This window comes from Eleutherodactylus coqui, chromosome 2 (assembly GCF_035609145.1).
Source record: "Eleutherodactylus coqui strain aEleCoq1 chromosome 2, aEleCoq1.hap1, whole genome shotgun sequence".
NCBI lineage: Eukaryota > Metazoa > Chordata > Amphibia > Anura > Eleutherodactylidae > Eleutherodactylus > Eleutherodactylus coqui.
The window spans coordinates 150,960,823-150,981,927 of NC_089838.1; the positions used below are offsets into that span (position 1 = coordinate 150,960,823).

Consider the following 21,105-nt stretch of genomic DNA (forward strand, 5'->3'; position numbering starts at 1 on the left):
AAAAACCTATTTTTCTGTATTTCTCATATAGTTGTTTTGTGTTTCAGTCTTTGAACCTCATTGGGGCAGCAACAATCTCCCATAAACAAAGAGAATGTTAATTTTCTTACTTCTATAGAGACCTCTTAAAGTAAACAGAAAAGACCAAGATAGAAGATTAAAGTAAGCTGCTAATTGTGCCATGTGGCGAAATCTCTACTGAGCATTTCTGCTAATATCCTTCCCTCATTTGTCTAAAGTCACCTCTTCTTATTGCATCATAAACACTCCCCATGAGAATGACCTATCAGCACACACAATGTTGTATCTGAATGTTCCACCTCCCTTTGTTTGAATTACTATATAAACCTTTTTCCACCAAAATTAAAGCAGATGTCCTATGTCACACACACTATAATGGTGTGTCTTTCATTGGATTTTCCAAGTTTGTATTAACCATATCTAATATGGCACCCACAGTATGTCGAACAGCGCAATTGCGCTGACACTATGTAGTCTCATACTGTACATTTATTTGTAAAATATTAAACTCTTGAGAAGTTGTTACACTTTCTAGAAAGAAAAAAAAAATCAAGCACCTAGAAGAAGTTGTCATTTTGCTGCAAAACTTAGCATGCAGTTTCATCCCAGATAGATATACAAATGAATAGAGTTGTGGCATGAATAGATGAACAGTCTTGACACCTGAGACCCTAAAAGTAATTACACCCGTGGCCTACAAAAAGGCTCATAGAGTCTACTTGTTTGTAATGGACCTCTTTTTCCGTTTGTGTAGAGCTTGTTGACTACTAGACATACCTCTATGCCGCAATCAAAGAGATTTTGCTCAGTTAACAGAGTATGAGAAGGGGTGAATTATTGAAATGCAAGAAGCTGGATGGTCGTATCGACAAGTTGTCCACCACCTGGGCCTTTTTGACCAGAGCAGAGTGTTAGGAGGTGTTGGGATCAGTGGTTGACACTTAGCCACCGTTGCCTCCATTTTCTGAGATGTCGTGAATGACGAAACTGGATTGCTATGGAGTGGAACTAGGTTGTCTTCAGCAACAAATCCAGGTTTAGTTTTGGGCATGGACGATAACCGCATTTATGTCGGGAGACTTAGGGGGGAGCACCTCAATTCTGCCTTTGCTGTGGAGCTGCACACCGCCCCACTGCTGGTGTGATTGTTTGGGGGACCATCACATACGACAGTCAGTTACCCCTAGTAGTGGTATGAGAGACAATGACAGCTCAGCAATATGTTCAGGACATCCTGCAGCCACATGTATTGTCTCTCATAGCAGGGCTTCCAAGAGGCATTTTCCATCAGGATAATGCTCAGCTGCACATAGTAAGCATGTCATAGGAATTGCTCCATAGCATTGACACACTTCCGTGGCCTACCTGTTCGCCAGATTTATCGCCAATAGAACATGCTCAATTACAGCAAATGGGGACAAATATGCCACAGGACACCATCCGGAACCTGTATGTGTTCATGTCCACCGTATCACATTTTGCATCCAAGCGGCCTAACAGGGTACTAGAGCCTCCCTTCAGTTGGTCAATTTTCTGCAATTAATTATCTTTTTGCACGGGTATTGTAATCACTTACTTATATCAATGTTAGAATTACACAAAGTTTCAATTGATTCTGATAACTAATTCTAGGTGCTTGATTTTTTTTTTTTTTTTTTTACAATGACTATTTGTGGGACGGGTGTAATTTTTAAATGGCATCATTTTTTACAATGCACAATTTTGAGATTCATAGCAGAGCTGGCAAGCTTTTTGCAGGATGAGAATGTTTTTACCGTTACCATTTTGGGTTTCCTACAACTTTTTGATAACTTTTTTGGAATTGTGATGAACAAAAAAGGCAATTTGGGCATTTTTTATGGCATATGCTTTGTAGGTTAAGTAATGTGATAATTTTATTATTCTGGTAGTTACGGATGTGGTAATATCAATTTTGTGTACTTTTGTTTATACTTTTTACATAATAAGGCACTTTTAATTTAGAAAAATAGATTTTTCAGTTTCTTTTTTTCAGTATTTCTAAATATTGTATTAATCCCACTAGAAAACTTGACCATGTGATTGCCTGCACTACAATGCTGCTTTAGTTATCTCCAACCCCAGCCATTACAGCAAATGTCAGCTGACATATACAGCTGAGACTTGCTGCGGATGTCGCGGGATCTGCTCCTGAGCCTGTGCCATTGTAATGCTGTACATGTACAGCGGGTTGTAGAAAGTACTGTACTTCCCAACAGCCACATACATGTACTTCGGATGTAGGGAATGGGCTAAAAGTGATAAAATAATATAAAACTCTAACAGCATCACATTTCAATAATTATTTTAGAAGATGGAGTTTCTAATAGGGATACATCTGTGGCAATAAAATGATGCATTTGCACTGATTAAATTATGTCCTTTCAAGGGTACTTGAGGACTGAAGTTGGGAAACACTGTTATAAATATTAATTATGGTTTGTTTAGCATTTAAACAGTAAATGGGTCATTTAACAAGTATGACATATCACAGGGATAAAGTAAGTAATTAAAGGGGTTTTCCCACCACAGTAGGTCTTGGCATGTCACTAAGATATGACATCGCTTACTAATCAGTGGAGGTCCAACTGCAAAGATCCCTATGGATCCTTATAACTGTGCTTCCATGCACAGTGTGTGACTGTACAGCCACACTCCTGGTAATGCTGCAATGTAGGGGAACAGTCAAAGAAACCTCTGTTCTAGAGATATGTCACATCGTTTTAAGGAAATACCCCTGTAACCAATTGTGGAGTACCAAACATGTTTACCTATCAAGCTGATTCGCATATCACTTTGCCGTAATGGTTCTAAACATGTCTGCAGACGTGGAAGTGGAGAGCCATCTCCCAGACAGCTGGACTGCTCATAGAGAAGGGAGAGGTGGTTTATTACTATGTCTTTCTCATCATTAAATACATTGTATACACATCGGGAAGCGGCAATGCTGCTCACTAAGCTAATCCCATTGATCATGTAAATGAAAGATGTAGGTAGCTGCAGGAGCTGCTGGGTCTCAGTGGTCCTACATTAGTTCTGCAGTGTCACAAGGCTAGACATTCCCCTGCAACTGAAGTCAAATGTTATCCCAAATTATAGGGGGAAACAGCGATAAAATAAACAATCTAACCTTAAAATTTATCTCCCTTATAAAGAAACAATGTCTAAAAAACAAATACATAAATATAGATAAAATGGAGAAAATAAAAAAAAGAATGCCATGCTGGCCCAAACCACAGCTGTAGTCCTACCTTGACAACCCAAAATTATACATCCCCTGTATACAAATGTCTGTAATGGAAAACAGCACAAAGTTAAAAAAAAATGTATCATTTGTCTCAAAATAAAAGTAAATGTAAATTAAGAAAAATCTAAATGGCATAAATAACTGGTTTCAGTCTGCTCTAAGATTTGCATTGCTTGCCAAACCAAAGGCTTAATGGGATTGTCAAGTTGTAAACTATTTAGGACATTCTCCGAACAGGTCATGAATAGTATAATGGAGATTCGTCGCCCAGGACCCCAGCTGATCAGCTGTTCACTGTGGTGGCACATTTATGCACTGAGACACTTTCTAAAAGAAGCAAACAGCTTCTTTCTCTCTGCAGTAGCTAAGTTTCTATTCATTTCAACGAGAGCTTTGCCTGTTATACCCTGTTCCCCTGAAAATAGGACCTACACCAAAAATAAGCCCTATTCTGATTTGGGGGGATTTACGGGGAGGCTAGAAATATAAGCTCTACCCTGAAAATAAGCCCTAGCTGCATTACATAAAAAAAGGAATACATTGCCATGACTCAGCCATTAATTCCCCCCTCTACTACGTAACGGCTGTGATTGGTTCTCTCGTGCTGTTTAGTCAATCAATGCAGCACTGGATGAACCAATCAGAGCCATCATATTGGTTCTTCCAGCGCAGCATTGATTGGCTGAGCAGCACTCGAGAACCAATCAGAGCCATCATTTATGAATCCCGTAACCAGGAAGTGATCTTCTGTGAGTGGCCAAGGACTGCAGGACACACGGGAGCTCTGGAGGGCAGCAGGAGGACCCAAACCTAGCCTGCTACATAAGTAAAAGAAGACCTCCTCTAAAAATAAGACCTAGTGCCTCTTTTGGAATGAAAAATAATATCAGGCAGGGTCTTATTTTTGGAGGAAACATGGTAGCAATATTGGGGTATAAACAAGTTAAAATTCATGATCCCAATATAATATTACCCTGCTATAGGTCTCTTTTTTAAGACCACGTGCAGAGTATAGAATTTAGTTCTAAGCCCCAAATTCTAAGCAGTATACAGAATTGTTGGAGAGGGTTCAAAGGCGAGCGACTAGATTACACTAGGGAACAAAGAAAAATGTTTCCATGGTGCCTGCAATTTTAGACCTTATTATGAGTATTATGAGTATTTTTATGCCGCTGATTTGGAAAATACCATCCATTTAGTTTTAGGAGCTCTAGCTTTTTAGCTATTCCTAATGTTATTATCTATTTTTGTTACTTTATTTTCTTGCCAACATTTGTGCATATGGACATATTAACACTATCAGACATCAAACTTGGTTTGATAAAACAATATGTAAAGACATTGAAGAGAAATGGAACGTATTTCGGCTACAAATGTAGAAAATTTCCTGCGTGGAGAAGCTAACAGCAGGTAAATTCAATGGACCACAAATCCAGAAACCCATGAGAGTCCAGCGTTTCCAAGATTCAGTGGACAATTTCGAGGCACGTGTGGTCATTGCTTTGTATGATTGTAAAGCATTTCCTGGGGAAGTATGAGGCCGTAAACTACAGTAAACTTGTGGAGAATACGCTCACTTTTGTTTTTGAACACTTGGTTGTGACATGAGCATCAGATTGCAGGACCTGCAGCCATTTTGGATTGGATTTCATTGTCTTGGTGATGTAAGAGATGAACAGCGTGAACAATTTCCTCAGGAAATAAGAACTGTGGAAGAACAGTACTGCGGACGATGGGATACACATATGATAGCGGACTACTGGTGAAACATCCAGCGCGAATGTCCAGGAACATCTCATCGTAGGAAATCACGGAAATGTAGTTTCATGGACATGTCTCAATGAAGACACTTTTGTTTATCCGTGTTCTAGGCTTCTTTGGATTCATCTTTGTACCTTCAGCTTTTAATTGGCAGTCATTACATGTATAATACAATATGTGAATATGCGTCGATGTATACATTTATATGGACATGTGTCTTATCCTGATAGGCAGACCTGATGGAGAAAAACTATATTCATTTTCAGAATCTGTGACTCCAAAATACCCCCAAAAAGTTCTAACATCTCAGTCACCAAAAATTGTGTTCCCCAATGTTACCAAATGGGATGGGAACCTCTATTTTACAGTGACAGGCCAGAAAAATTAGGCTTGTTCAGTTTGGAAAAGAGATGCAAGTTGTTCAAAGAATTAGCACACAATTTGTTCTTCCCAAGACTGTACGACCCGGGAGCATTCTTTATGGCTGGAGAAAATGCACTTTAGTCATCTATATATGGGTATAGGAGAGGGTTCTAGTAGTCACACCATGGAATGACCTACCCAAAGAGGTAGTAATTAAAAGAACAATTACAGCATAAAAAAAAAAAAAACTAGACACTTGCCTAAAAACTATTGATATTGAAAGTTGTAATTAATCTAGCAAATAATGATACAAAATGGATAAAAGAAGGTTGAGCTTGGTGGTATCCCTTTGTCATTTTTATTCAGACAATATACAGTATACTAATATGTGTTTTTAGTAAGCTTGAATTAAAAGTTAAGTTTTAAAGTATTCCTTCCTCCAGTAATTTTGGAACCACTGCTTTACATTTTAATGGAAATCTTCTGCAACATCTATTACTACTCTACAGGGCAGAGCAGAGGATAGATATAGTAGATGGCTACTTTGGGGACCAGTAATGATTAGGGTGCAAATTATAGATTTAGGAAAAAAAGCCAAAATGTCAGATGTTCAGACACAGTGGAGACAGAATAGTACATACATATAAGAATGTTACACATACATAATATGCATGTACAGCGGGGCCAAGCATGCATGTTACTGCGTGAATGACAGCTGACAGGTGCCTGCTGAATAACCATCTATTCCACAGCTACCATGCAACATTTCAAATAATGCGATAACATGCATTCTGAAACCTTTGCTTTGAGCACCAACAGAGTTTGCCCCGCTACTTTATGCTTGTTTATATTCTATATCAAGTGGTTAATACCTACCCAAAGTGTATGCCTGTACTTATGTTAAGGAAGCATGTGACACATATTACCTAAAAACAGTGTATAGGGTAAGGTGAACATGTTGCAAATGTTAGCAGTAGAGTTTAAAGGGGTTGTCTCGCGGCGAAAGCGGAAAAATTTTTTTTTCACTTACCCCCGCATTCTGCCAAGTTAAAAAGAAAGCATAGGTTAGTTTTTAAAAAGCACATTGCGCTTACCTGCATCAGCGTTCTGCAGCTTCTTCTATTCTTCTTTTAAAGATGGCGCCGCTGGTCTTCTCCCATGGTGCACCGCGGGTCTTCTCCCATGGTGCACCATGGGCTCTGTGCGTTCCATTGCCGATTCCAGCCTCCTGATTGGCTGGAATCGGCACACGTGACGGGGCGGAGCTACGATGACGACGCGGTGAGCAGCTCTCCGGCACGAGCGGCCCCATTCACCAGGCAGAAGACCGGACTGCGCAAGCGCGTCTAAAAACGCCAGAAGACATCAGAATTAGACGGATCCATGGCGACAGGGACGCTAGCAATGGAGCAGGTAAGTGAATAACTTCTGTATGGCTCATATTTAATGCACGATGTACATTACAAAGTGCATTAATATGGCCATACAGAAGTGTATCACCCCACTTGCTGCCGCGAGACAACCCCTTTAATATACTGCTATGTTATAATGGTATACAGTAGTGGCCCCTAACCAGTGGCGGGAATCCACATGTGGCTTGTGATCCCCTGTTGTGTGGCTTACTACAGTAGTCTTGAGTCATGGCCATAGCACTGGCTACAATTTGACAATCATATCAACATTACTACTGACATATTCTATACCCAGAACAATGGCAATTTGATGATATAATAGCAATACTTCAAACTGAAATGTCAATTTTCAGATTGAAATTCCATGCTTTTGTGTTCCGCCATGTAATGTTACTATTAACTTGAATGCAGCTCCCAAGCATCACTGAAGTTGAACGTAGCATACAAGGCAAAAACATCTGTGGACCTCTGATATACAACATGATGCATAAATGCAATTTTTAATGCCAGAAAAAATATTTCGCCAAAGTTAACTGTAACCCATAACCTACATTACATTAGCCTTGGACACTCATCTGGCCTGATATTTTTTATGCTGCACACAGCATATTCCTGGTTCCACCATTAAGACGTCCCATTTGTGCATCCATGATACAGACGATTGCCCCAGCCTGACCCAGACTCCAAGCATCATACAATCTTATAATGCACAGAGTTCGGGTCTGGAAACCGACGGTCAGCCGGGACACTCATCCTATTACGGATGCCTAAATGTGGCCGGAATACACTAGTGTGTCACCGGCTTTACACTCATTTCATAGGCATGGCTGGATTTTTACCTAACTGGATTTCTTGCCAACCGTCTTCTATTTAGTTATTCTTCTCCTAACATTTCCTCTACTAGCTCATTGTACTACTGGTACATACCCAAGAATATAAGCGTGGTACAAAGTAATGTACAAACTGAAGGTGAACATGTGAGAATTGTGGTCGTCACCCAATAATAGAGGAGAAGAGAAGGCTGGTTTGGTGTATTTGTACCTAAGCAGCAATGTCATATAATAGGCATGTTGTTTCAGCCAACCAGACTAGAGCAGCTGTGAGTACTGTATCTTGGCACTCCGAAGCTATTGGCTCCTCTCTGGGGAGCGGAGGGTGTTCAGTTATTAATGATCGCTGAGCAGGCAGCACCATGTCAGTGTGACAACTGATCGGGTGAATGATGCAGCACTAACCACCAGCACCAGCAGCACAGAGAGGAGAAGGGGTAGAGTCTACACAAGCAGCAGCTCTGTATTGGATTGTCAGCAACAGCTACAGAGAAACAAAGCACTGGCAGCTATGAAGGATCTTAGCAAGAGGCGAGCTGCTCTGTTCATGTTGTAGGATATGTGCAGACAACTATAAATCCCCCCATTTAAACCCAGGTTCCAGCCTGCATGCACTGCAGTCAAAGCTGAAGGATATAAAGAGGATGCAAAGTGCTGTTGGCAGGTAAGTTGCAAGTGTTGCTTTGGTTAATGTATCTTACATGTTGATTGTTTTGCATAGAATCTCAAATGTAAGAACATAATCAAGGGTGCATGTCATTTATTTCTAGAAAACTGTGTTCTCATGGCATGCTCAATTCTTGAAGGCAAACGCATCCAGTTTATTCTTCATTCCGGGGGCTGGAAACATGAGGACAATATAGGGGAGAGCTGGTTTAGACCTTTTCAAGAATATAAAAGCTGAGATTCCAGCGCCTGAATGAGCATATCACACACAGAGCTATTGGATTTCTGCCAGGCTACATCTTAGGGGTTGTGGTAAATGACTTCCCTTAAAACATATCCTCTTGCCAGTTTGAAGAGACAGTGTGAATAGCTGGTTTGCTAATGCAGCTCTGACTGACGCACGTTAAACGAGGGGGAAAAAAAATGACTAATATTAACCAAAGCACTTCTAATCTCCTTAAGCAGTTTTTTCTTTTCTTTTTTTTTTAGGCTCCTGGTGAGGCATTTATTAATAATTGTTCGTACTGGTTGCTTTGTTGAGATTGTCGGTTATATAGTAGTGGGCTTACTTAAGAAGCTAAAACTGCAAAGTATATTACTGTTGGGAAGGCATTTGAAAATGATGCAGTGCATTCCCTTCCAGCACTCGAGAGGTTAACAAGACAAGAGAAAAAGCCTCCAGTCACAAGCACCTTTGGGAGAGGCAGCATGCTTAGAGATATGCTTTATTTGAAAGGAAATCCACATATTAGTCTTTCACAGCTAGCACAAATTCCCAGACTAGGATGTGTTTGCCTGCATAAATGAATAGACGTTGCCTTCAAGGGGTTAATCCGTTGAGCTAATGGACATGAAATGAAAAGAAGTTCACATTAATTTCTTGGTGTCTTATTTATGAAGGAATCTTTCCATATTAGATGAGGATCGGCTTGACGCGTTTGTGAAGCCGTATTTCATACGGCACATAAAGTATGTATGATTCTTCGGCCCCCTCCTGTTGTAAGGCAGATACAACCTGCTGCTGGACTCCGGGAGTCTGCTTCCATAACTGCCCATTAAGAGTTATTACTCCTAGCATAAGCTTGCTAAGTAATGTAATATATAAAAAGAAGTGTCACCCACGCACAGTCACCGTACTACAAATCCGTCAGCGTGCAGAGGCATACTGTGGGCATGGACAGCCCTCTAACAATGCAGCTGATGTTGGCAGCTAATAATATGCTAGTGCATGAAATTTGCAGCTAATCCTTTAATCGTAAAAGGTTTTGCCGTGAGCTGATACACAATTGAGCTTTAGGATGCCAGGCAGGGCAATTTCTAAATTTTCTGTCTATCTATATTCCATTCCAACCGCTTTTTCCAAAGCTCCTGAACGGAATCTCACTATATAAATTCACCCTAGTCTGACATTTCTCCTTTTTTGTGATAATGTCTTATATGTCAACACCATGTTAAAAATGTGCATTACCAGAGTATGTTAACTTTAGGCACAGTTTCCCAGAAACAGATTCTTTAACTCTGAAATTTGGCATACAATGAAGTTCTAATTGTATGATAGTTTGACTATGTGCTCAATGTATGTGTACAAATACATCCCATATAGCTAGTACCCATCTATCTCTTATATTGCCTATATTCCAACCTTATTCATTCGCTATCATTGATATACACAGCAGATAAAGATGTCACAGCTTAGTTCAGATATATGTTGACATCATATACACCACCTTCAGACAATCTCTTCAGTACCCTGGGATCTGACAAAGCATTCTACAAAGTATGTTCGTTTATTGATTGACCCTGGATTGGATGACATAACTTAATCAGAAACGGACATGGGCCAGGAAATCATGGAATGCTAAAAAAAAATAATGCAACTCTGTTCTTCCCCGAGAGAACATGGACATAATGCACCTTGGAGAAAGGCTTTGCCACTGTTTCAGGGGTCGTCTGAGCAGAAAACTCAGCAAGGAAATGATTTAACTTATCAACATTATAAAAGTGGCTTGAAAAGGACTACAGAATAATCCTGGTAGGCCTCCTCCGGACAGAATGTCTCTGGTGAAATTGCATTACATGGTAATTTGCAGAACACCACTAGTCATGGGCCATTGCTTTTCTCCAAACATATACACAATGTATTTGATATAACATCTATATTCATGACATGCAACGCTTGAATGTTAACTGGCCTGACCTAGCATGGTTACCAAGGAAATAGGCTTACATATTATGTAATATTGGCAACACCTAGCACATTCCTGTGAGATATTCCAACCCTGAGTTTCTTAAAAGTATCAACTGAAATATATATTTTACATTCAAGTCATAACATCGTGCTGCTAAAATCACAGATCTGCCATTGTGTTACAGGCAAGAAAGGGCACAATTGACTTTTTTTTTAAAAGTCAAAAGTAATATAATCCGGCATGGCACTGAATTCCATAAACACACACGTGTTAGGAACTATGTAGAATATGTTTCCATAGCTCAGGTCCCTACTCCAACACTTCACTGATGGTCATCTTAATGGCCAACCAAAATGCTAAATGTCCAGCGTTACTATAAATGTAGCTAATATTTCAAAACAAAAAACATCAGTTATTATTTTTGTTCAAGATTTAGAAAATCTTGATAAAAAAAATCTAAAAATGTATTATGCCATCTATATAAAAAACCTGAAAATTAATAGGAAAAACCTTCTGCTTTAATTTAAGCGTGGATAAAGCAAACTCAGAAGAGATTATATAATGGAATTAGGCTGAAAAGAATCCTAGCAACCACAAGATGCAAAAATCCTCTTCGCGATGAGGCTCCTTCTCATTTTTGAATTGAAAACCACTTCATATTCTAATTGGTTGACATTACATTTCATATGTACCTCTTCAGTGAAAGAGCCAATTAAAAGAAATCCATATATTTTAGCACACAGCTACAGCTCTGATGAATATGCAGTTCAATTTGTTGCCAGCTACTCTTGCAAAGTGTAGACTCCTAATCCTCTAGGTCAAAGGGAACTTTTTAAAGGTCAGTAAACAGATAGACATACAAGAAAATCCAGCCTTTCTCAAAGTCACCTTATTCCCCTTCCCTTACCGTTTCAATTGGCTTATGTTTACTGCATTGTGCACACACTATACACACAATACTTGGTGAAAAGTTAAAAAGCACAAAAATACATGTACAGCCAAAATGATGATCTACATAGGCTATGCTTTCTCTAGATTCGGACTACAGATGCATCAAGGGGTGTTCCACCTTGAGGAAACAATGGCCCCTATGGGATAACAATAACAAGGTGTAAATTGCCTACGACACTGGTGACACCGATCATGTGGTCCCCAGCGTACTGACGTATGAGTGCTCCGGCTGATCACTGCCCCTTACAAACGGACATGAGGGCAATGACTAATTGAGTAGGAGCAAATGTGTTATTTGTTATACTATTAGCACCTACCATTGGATTGTTTTTTTAAGCTGGAAAAGCCCGTTAATATAATTATGTTTACATATCACTTTCACACAATCTATCAAGGAATTAGGATTGATTTTTTTCCCTTAATTTAGAGCTTCCATTTTTCTATAATCAGCGTTAGTAAACACTTTCGGATACCCAAGTCAGCATATTTATGATTAAATCCCATTTCTAAAAGGTGAGTACTGCAGTTATCTAGGCCGTTTTTAAAAAGTGCTATAAATACTGCACAGTATCTATCATTTCTATCAATATGATATAAAACTCACTGTATGTTGCCAGTGCGATGAAGTGATATAGGACTACAGATGGGAAGTCAGTGGTTGTAGTAAAAAAAAAAGAACTGACATCTTAACTGCATTAGTAACAAATTCCCTTAAAATACATAAAAATGAAATGCTGTATCTCAGGATTCGAAGACCTTCTTTTCAATCAGTATGGTTAGAATACCACTGTGATATCTGCTCTTAGGTGCATGGCAAGGGCACAACATTTTGAAAGCCTATCCATTATATTGTTATTAACTCCATAGTAGTTTATGTATGTATATACTAAAATAATTATAATGTCATGCCATTGGGATCATCGTGAGGTCTAAAAAAAGGCATGTAAATAGAAGTACTAAAGGCGTTCTTTATAATATCCCAATTGTACTCCTGATACTAAAAATGTCCCTATTCAGTCATAGTAGTTGACTGTACACCGACTTCTAAGAAATGTCTGGTTATAGCACAGCCTGGCCAATACATATCAAGTAAGATAAAATGTCAAAACTGACAATAATTTGTGTTGATACATGTTAGAATGTAAATCATTGTCAGCAAGAAACTGGGTCAATCAAATGGGGATACATTGTACTTGTAAACCAGAGATTACATGCAACTAGTCCTGTACAATGGGGCTTATACTATACATACCAGCAGAGCATGTAAATTCCAATAACTTGTCATACAGGACGGATACATAAGGCAACAGGTTATATTATATCACATATCACTCAGGTCTCCCTGCACTAACATTCTCTGATGAGTGAAGAATGTGAGGCTCTATGCTAGTATAATTCCTATAAACTGAACGAGACAAACATGGTAAGCTTGGCATAATTAAATACATTATTTAATCAATTGTCTGTATGTAGTTGTTTACTGAGCTCAGCCTAATAAGCAGTGCGGTGCTCTCAGGAATCCATCATGTCTTCTGACATTATGTATTTGTCTTTCATTTCTTCGGAGAGAGATCTGAATCAATAAGTTGAGTGCCATCAGTTAAACTGCACCTCTGGGGCAGCGTGTTAAATGATGTTACTAAAAACAACATGGACAGAAAGGAAGTCTAGAATGTGCCATATTAAACAACTAAAAGGTGTAGTGGGACAATGAGCCAAGTGTGATCAGGATGATGGAGGCGTCAGCTCCTATGTATTGTGTGTAAAGAGTATTCCTGGCTTCTGATTCATAGGCAGTGAAAAGAAATTCTCTTCCTCAACCTTCATGTGACTCATGGCTTTTGTTTTTAGAATTGGTAAGATTTAATGTATATCCCTGCAAGGCTCCTTTTACACTGAGCAATAAAGTGTTCACCCGAGTGATCGATGACCTCGCTCGCTCATGCAATTTGTACATGCAGATAAAATCACTGAAATTTCATTCACTGATCGTTCAGTCATTCACATTTAGGCCCAATGTCCACGGGCGGACTTGAATTGTGGAATCACTGCGGACGATCCTCAATTCAAACCACCTATAGAGAAACACCGGCGTCCGCAGCTGAATTATAGCATGCAGATTTGTCTTGCGGACCCTTTGGTCCGGAAAACAAATCGCAGCATGCTCTATTCCAGTGCGGTTCCGCACACATCTGCAGTGAAGAAACTAGAAGGCCTGGACAGGCACGCAAAAGACCCGGACGGGTAAGCAGTGCCCTCGGCCAGATTCCTTGATTTCAATACCCAACAGTGGAAGGGGCAAATAACACAAAATGATCCCACCTCTTTTCTATTCTTTGGTAGTGTAGGTAATTAAGGAACTTGGGGTCACTTTACACAGGAAAACTGTCGGGTGTTAAGGCGTCCGACAGCCATTCCTAATTATTATCGTTCCTGTGCTTTCACACAGGAGGAAAATCATTCAGTGAATCGAGGTGGAGCGGCCCAGAGACAGTTTTTCGGTCAACCACATCCATTCACAGTAAACAGGCAGTAATTCATACATGAAGAATTGCCTGTTTACACAGGCCAATCGTCGCTTGATTTTTATGCCTACATAAATGACAATTTCTGAATTAATTATCATTTGTTGCTCGGTAGCTGGCAGCGTTTACACTGAACGATCAGTGTTCAGTTTTCAACAATTCAGCGAATCGTTTCATGTAAAAAGGTCCTAACTCCATGATTTTCTAGGGATTTTCCTGTGAATTTCCACTTAGACAGAACACACTTATTTTTTGCAAATATTGCATTCAGTGTAGGTGATCTGTACCAGCAGGCTACATCTAATAGACTTCTTCAACAAGAATAAACTTTCTTGAAAAGAAGATTGTTATTTGATGTATTTACACGCACAATCTCCAACTTTCACTTCAGGAAGACATAGCTACATAAGAAACAAATCCTGTTTTGCTATCGATCGATGACTGTGAATACTCAAATTCTGGATATCACTAGTATTTCTGCTGCTTGGGGTGAGCAGGAAAATAGTGCCCCTGCCTAAATCTAAAATGAAAAACATTACCATACAAATGGTGCACACAAAATAACAAATACAATGGTGGCTTTTTATTCGTTTCATGATGGAGCTCTTAACCCAAAGCACTCGTAAGTCAAATCAATTTTTCCCATTGAAATGAATGGAAAAGCCATTAATCCGTTCCGGATCGCGAAGCTCTCCCACTCATTTCAATGGGAATGGCATTGCCCCATTGAAAGCAATAGGAAGCCGGCACCCCCGCAAGTGATTTTCGGTGAGGGGCTTTAAATATAAGCCCTTCCCTGAAAATCATCCTTGACTCTAGTAAAAAAAATAAAAAAAATATATACTCACCTGTCTGCCAAGGCTCCAGAACGTCTAGTCACAGCTTGTTCTCCCTGCACTGCTCTGAAGCTTTTCAGCAGGCGGAGATTAAAAATGCAGGGAGAGCAAGCGACGGCTGGACACGCCTGAGCCCCAGCAGCGGCGGACAGATGAGTATATATTTTTTACTACAGCTAGGATGATTTTCAGGGAAGGGCTTCTATTTAAAGCCCTTCCGCGAAAACCACTGCAGGGGTTGTTGGCAGGCCATTGCTTTCAATGGTTCCACCGGTAGCAGCAGCGGCCCCATTGAGAGCAAGGCTTGTAACCCAAGTTATTGCTCTTAAATCAGAGCGAAATTTCAGGAGAGAGACTGCTCTCAAGTCAAAAAGCTTGTAAGCGGAGGCACTCTTAACCCAAGGTATCACTTTAGTTTTAGATTTAAGCCTCACCTTTAAGTACAATTGTCAGAACACCTAAGCCACTCCTGGCCATACCATCATGACCATCCCGGCAGTACTCACAGAAAACTCAACAAAGCCAACAGTCTCATAATAGAGCACAAAACACTTACTTCCTACACACTCCCATGTTGTTTCTTCCTATAGCATAAGGTGCTTAAATCTTATAGGCAAGCACCCTATCAGCAGCTATTTCCTGCAAAGCTATGTTCATATCTGCATTCAGAGTCTCTGGTGACGATTTGGCACAAAATAGCGCAACATGCAAAATGCCAGAGGGCATATAAACCTCATGGCCCTCATTACAGATATTAGATTCCGTTTAGTGCCATTCATGCCCATGATTTTGGGGATCTGGAAATTCAGTTCCAATAATGGAGCTAAAAATCGGTGAGAGCATAGTGCTAGAATGGATCTAGTCTTACTTCCTCGTTCTGTTCCTATATCTGTCATTAGATGCTGAACGTGACGCAGAGTGTTAACGCAGCAGAAAAGAAGTCCTAAGCTCTCACTCACGACATGAAGTTTGCGAGTTCAATACCCCCATGGTTCAGGTGGCCATCTCAAGGTTGACTCAGCCTTCCATCCTTCCGAGATTGGTAAAATGAGTACCCAGCTTGCTGGGGGCAATAAATAAGTGACCTGAAAGCGCTGCAGAATAAGTTGGCGCTATACAAATAACAAGATTTATTTTATTTTTTATTATTTAAAATAAAGTATATGCAGTAGAGAAGAAAATGCCCTTTTTACGGATCCTTCTTGCTACTACTGGTCAGGGCTGGCAGTATAGAAGGTTGCTCTCTTCAGTAAGTGAGTAAATATGACCTGCTTGCTACATAAAGTTCAAACTGAAGAAGTGAAAGGTTCATAAATATGTTTTTCATATGTATATGTGTATGTATATATATATATATATATATATATATATATATATATATATATGACTGGTCCTAAATAAGCATGAAGATTTATAGTCATGGGATAGGGGTATACATTTCAGTCAATTTTTTTCATATTAAAGGGAATCTGTCACCACATTGATGCTGCCCCAGTGGTATGTCAGTTGTATGTGTTTGTAAATTATTTTCTACCAAAATTCTGCTTTATGAGTAGTAACGCTCACATAGAGCTGACAGTAGTCTTCAATATTCATGACCTGTGAGGCTAGCACATCTCCACCCCCACCCCCCCACCCCACCAACTGCTGATTGACATATTTCTCCCAATTACATGCATAGGAAGAATACTGTCAATCAGTGGCTGGAGGGTGGGGTGGGAGAGGCTCATGAATATTGCATACTGCCTTCTCCGAGCACAATGTGAGCAATGCTACTGATAAAGTGTAGGTTTGTCAGAAAATACTACATAGACACATAAAACAGACATAGCATTGAATTCAGACAGCCTGTTACCACCTTATTGTCAGAGACGGCAGCATAAAGGTGGTGACACATTCCCTTTAGCTGCCCACAACCCATTGTGATAATGCACATTTGCTTAATCTAAAGGCAGCCAGTTTCAAAACCTCTGCTGATGGATACATTAAGTATTCATGCCCTACTTTGAAATAGGGACTGCAGAAAAACTTTTAGCTTTTTAGTCCCATAACTGCATAATTTTCACCTGCAATATTACCATGTGTTCTACCGGCGCTGTAGCCACATTATCTGTAATTTTGAACAAACATAATAATGCGGACCTGTAAGACAAGGCTCTGCAGACATGTATTTTCAAGATCTGCCAAGATATTACGTTAACTCCTGACAAGCAAGAATAAATTCAGAATACCCATTGTGCCAAAGATGTGAAAACTCTTCCGAGCAGCACATGAGCCATAGTAAAATTCCCACTAGATTCAATTATTAATATAATGAAATGTGTGGCTTTATTATTCTGATTACTATAGGAACAATGGAAGGCCTTGTATCTCTCGTATTGGATAGTGGAGGAAGAAATATACATTTACATGTCAATATATGTCAATGCACTTCGCCTTAAAAAAAAAAACTGGCATGAAGAAAGCATTTGAGAAAGCATACAACAGCTGCTTTGAACATGTCTTATAATAGGCACAGCATATTAACGTTTTCCTTGGGGCTTTCTACTAATCTGTTAAAGCTATTCACCACTTACAGTACAAGCTTACCTCGCTGTGAGGAAATTCAGGGGCAGTGATGCCTAAAATGTACCTAAATGCAGGAATACTAACATTTTGTGCTATAGCATTGATGCAATTGATCAGTTAGTGTTCTCCTATCTTGTAGAATTAAACTTCAGTGTTCCACTGTGTGTTAATGCACCATGTATTTTACATTACTTAGGACACAAGGTCAACACAAAGATGACTAGTTGGGGTCAGTTTTTTTTTTAGCGTAGGACACAACATAGAAAAATAAGAGAGACTTCAACAAACATACCAACAAGTTTTAAAGAGCCGCTCCTGTGGATTTTTCATTCATTCATCATGTAGCTATACCCCCTCCCCCAATCCGCTTTCCTACTTGTTGGGAACCAAACAGACATAACCGAACATCAACAGTCGGGCCTCATTAATTATAATGGGGTCCATCGGGTTTCCACCCCACTGCCCAGTTTTAGCATGTGCACCCAGATCTGCGATGGAACCTCCAGCTGGAGGTTTTCGGCGCAGATGTGAAACCAGCCTAAGGGCTCATGTCCACGGGCAAAAGAAGAATTAAAATCCGCAGCAGATTTTGACTCTTCTCCTGCCCGCGGATCCTCACCCCATAGGGATGCATTGACCACCCGCGGGTAGATAAATACCCGCGGATGGTCAATAAAAGGGATTTTAAAAAAAATGGAGCATGAAAACATCTGGACCATGCTCCATTTTCATGCGGGTCTCCCGCGGGGACGGCTCCCGCGGGCTTCTATTGAAGCCTATGGAAGCCGTCCGGATCCGCGGGAGACCTAAAATAGGAATTTAAAAGAATTTACCCATCCGGAGCGGACCGGGAAGGTCTTCTCTTCCTCACAGCCGCATCTTTCTTGCTTCGGCTCGGCGGATGTGCCCGGCGCATGCGCGCGGCACGTCGGCGACGTGCCGCAGCCGTGACGAGTTTATCCGCCGGCCGAAAAAGAAGATCCGGCCGTGAGGAAGAGACGACTTTCCCCGCCCGCTACGGATGGGTAAATTCTTTTAAATTCCTATTTTCAGCCCTCATGTCCGCGGGGCAGGAGGGACCCGCTGCAGATTCTCCATGTAGAATCCGTAGCGGGCCTGATTTTCCCCGTGGACATGAGGCCTAAGTGAGCTAGTGTTACCTTGGTTAGTTATGCCTTTCTATCTGAAACTCCTTGCCTCTTTTCCTCAGATGGTCATGTGATATCATTTCTGACCAGCCCAGATTTTACTTGGGATTGTGTGTCCTGAAACTAGTCAATTTCTCAGACTGTTATTCTGTTACATGGAAGCTACCACATAAACTGCCAGAGGGTGATACAGACAATCCTATTGCAGTTACTGATGATCATCATATAGCTCCAATCACAGTTATAATGGGGGAAATCACAGCTCATCCTCATGACTGTATACTTATGGTCCATAGCCTATTTAGGTAAATATAGAAGGTAATAATTAAACTGCTACACCTGCAGGCAGAAATGGTACAACCTCTAGCTAATGCTATATTGATGCATCATTAGATAGATCTGAAACTGAAAGTAAACATTTTCACCCATATAAGGGTGGCCAACAAGCATCAGACAGACAGCTGCACTGCATGGAAGTGGTTACAATTAGAGATGAGCGAACGTACTCGTTAAGGGCGATTTCGCAATCGAGCAACGCTATTTTCGAGTACCTGACTACTCGGGTGAAAAGATTCGGACGGCGCCGGGGGTGAGCGGGGGGTTGCAGAGGGGAGTGGGGTGGAGAGAGAGAGAGCTCCCCCCTGTTCCCCACTGCTACGTCCCGCCCCCCGGCGCCCCCTGAATCTTTTCACCGGAGTAGCCAGGTACTCGAAAATAGCGATGCTCGATTGCGAAATCGCCCTTAACGAGTACGTTTGCTCATCTCTAGTTACAATACAAAAAGGAGACCTCCAAAGTGTGACAAGCAATTAAGGGGAAGAAAGAAATGGAACCATGTGTTTTCGCAGGAGTGGCCCTTTAAATACCTTTATATGAAATATGTATCTGGAGGGATCCTACAGTATAATGAAGCACTCATGACCAAGTGTTTTATATGCAAACGTGTCTTATGTGAAGAGCTGTCCAATACTTCCATATGAGAAATGAACAGTTGAATTAGAACTACATACATTTGCAGAATCTTTCTTAGAGATAGGCCTCATGCCTACGGCCGGGTCGGATTTTGAATGCAAAATCTCCTGGCGCCTCCCAGAGACCCCATAGTCACATGTCCTGATGCACGGCGAGTGTACAAGTGTCTCGGCCAGTGAGCCGGCGCTGGGCTGTGACGCGGATTCCCGCTATACTTTTGCAGTGCTCACAGAAGTATCTTGGGACAGATGGCTTCCATTAACTGCAATGGAAGCCGTCCGTGCAATTTTCCGCACAAAATATAACATGCTGCGATTGTCTCGTCAATCACAGCTGATTTCCGCTCGTGGGCAGGGGAGAATCGTTTAACACAGCATGTCTATGGGAAGACATTGTTGTGGAATTCGTGGCGGGTGTCTGACTGCGAATTCCACAGTGATAATCCGTCCGTGGGCATTCGGCCTAAAGGTATTTAATTGAGATTTTATGTAATAATATAGATCCAGAGGGAAATTAAGTTACGATTGTTGTTACACTGCTTATTACAATACCAAGGTACTTGACAGCTGGCAAATGAGATTAAGGTAAGGGGATCTTAAAGTACAATTAATAAACAATAAATCTGATACAATACGTTTAATCCAAAAAAGTATCTCTATAGTTAAGGTAATAACAGTAAGTGAAATCTGTCATACCAACTAAAGTAAAAGGGCTGTCCAGAAAGGAAACGGCAGGAAATGGTATAAAATAGCAAAAGAAACATATTAATCAGCCATTAAATCCCATGCGCTATCACCATTGCATCAGTGGTCAACACCAGGCTTTGGTAACTTGGAGTGATGATATGCAGGCACCGGACTGCTACAACCAAACACTTGCCTCAGCGTCCACATGCAATACATGCTACCATCACCGCTGAGGTCAGTGAGTGGTTGCAGTGGTCATGTACCAATATGGTATGCAATCAATCCTGAAACGTAAGCAAAGACTGGTGGTGTCTGCCAGAGCAGCAGGGTATTAAACAGATGAGTAATGTCTAGTTTTTCATTCAATAAGGTTTTCTGCAGCTATTTGACTTTCTAAACCTCTTGAATAACCCTTTAAGTAGGATTTAAACTAAAACTAACGTTTTTTGCTTTATATGTACTACAAGACTCCCTGTTTATCGAACATCAATATCTATAATAACCCAATAATTTATAACGCAGCAAAGCGCACTAAAGCACAGAGGCCATTTTGTATCACAGGCTATTTGGTGCTCTAGCAAACCTTACGCACCTTTTTTCAGAATTATTTTTCATTTTATTTATCACTTGGAAGTAGTGTTGAGCATAAATGACATTTCAAGACATCAGCGACACCTGCGATGTGATATCAAAATTTCTGTCATTTCTGCTGGCAACTCGTTCTATTAATACTAGACCGCGCTGTTACTTACCTTCATGATGGAAGGAAATACCACAGGTTCGTTAGATGTTCATTTTTTTATTTATCGTAAAAATTTATGAACCACTTGACATTTATCCCCACACACCTAGGGGGCACATGGACATCAGGTTATTAACCTCTGAAAATTAAGCTGTGTGCTTTTAACTCCT

General features: G+C 40.5%; 1 protein-coding gene across 1 annotated transcript in view; it reads left to right on the forward strand.

Annotated features, from left to right (window-relative positions):
- The first annotated feature begins 8,035 nt into the window (after nt 1–8,035).
- Nucleotides 8,036–21,105, forward strand: part of LRRN3 (leucine rich repeat neuronal 3) — a 60,297-nt gene continuing 47,227 nt past the window's right edge. The window contains exon 1 of the mRNA XM_066591767.1: nt 8,036–8,316. The gene's annotated coding sequence lies outside the window, so the exon portion shown is untranslated. The remainder of the gene's footprint in view (nt 8,317–21,105) is intronic.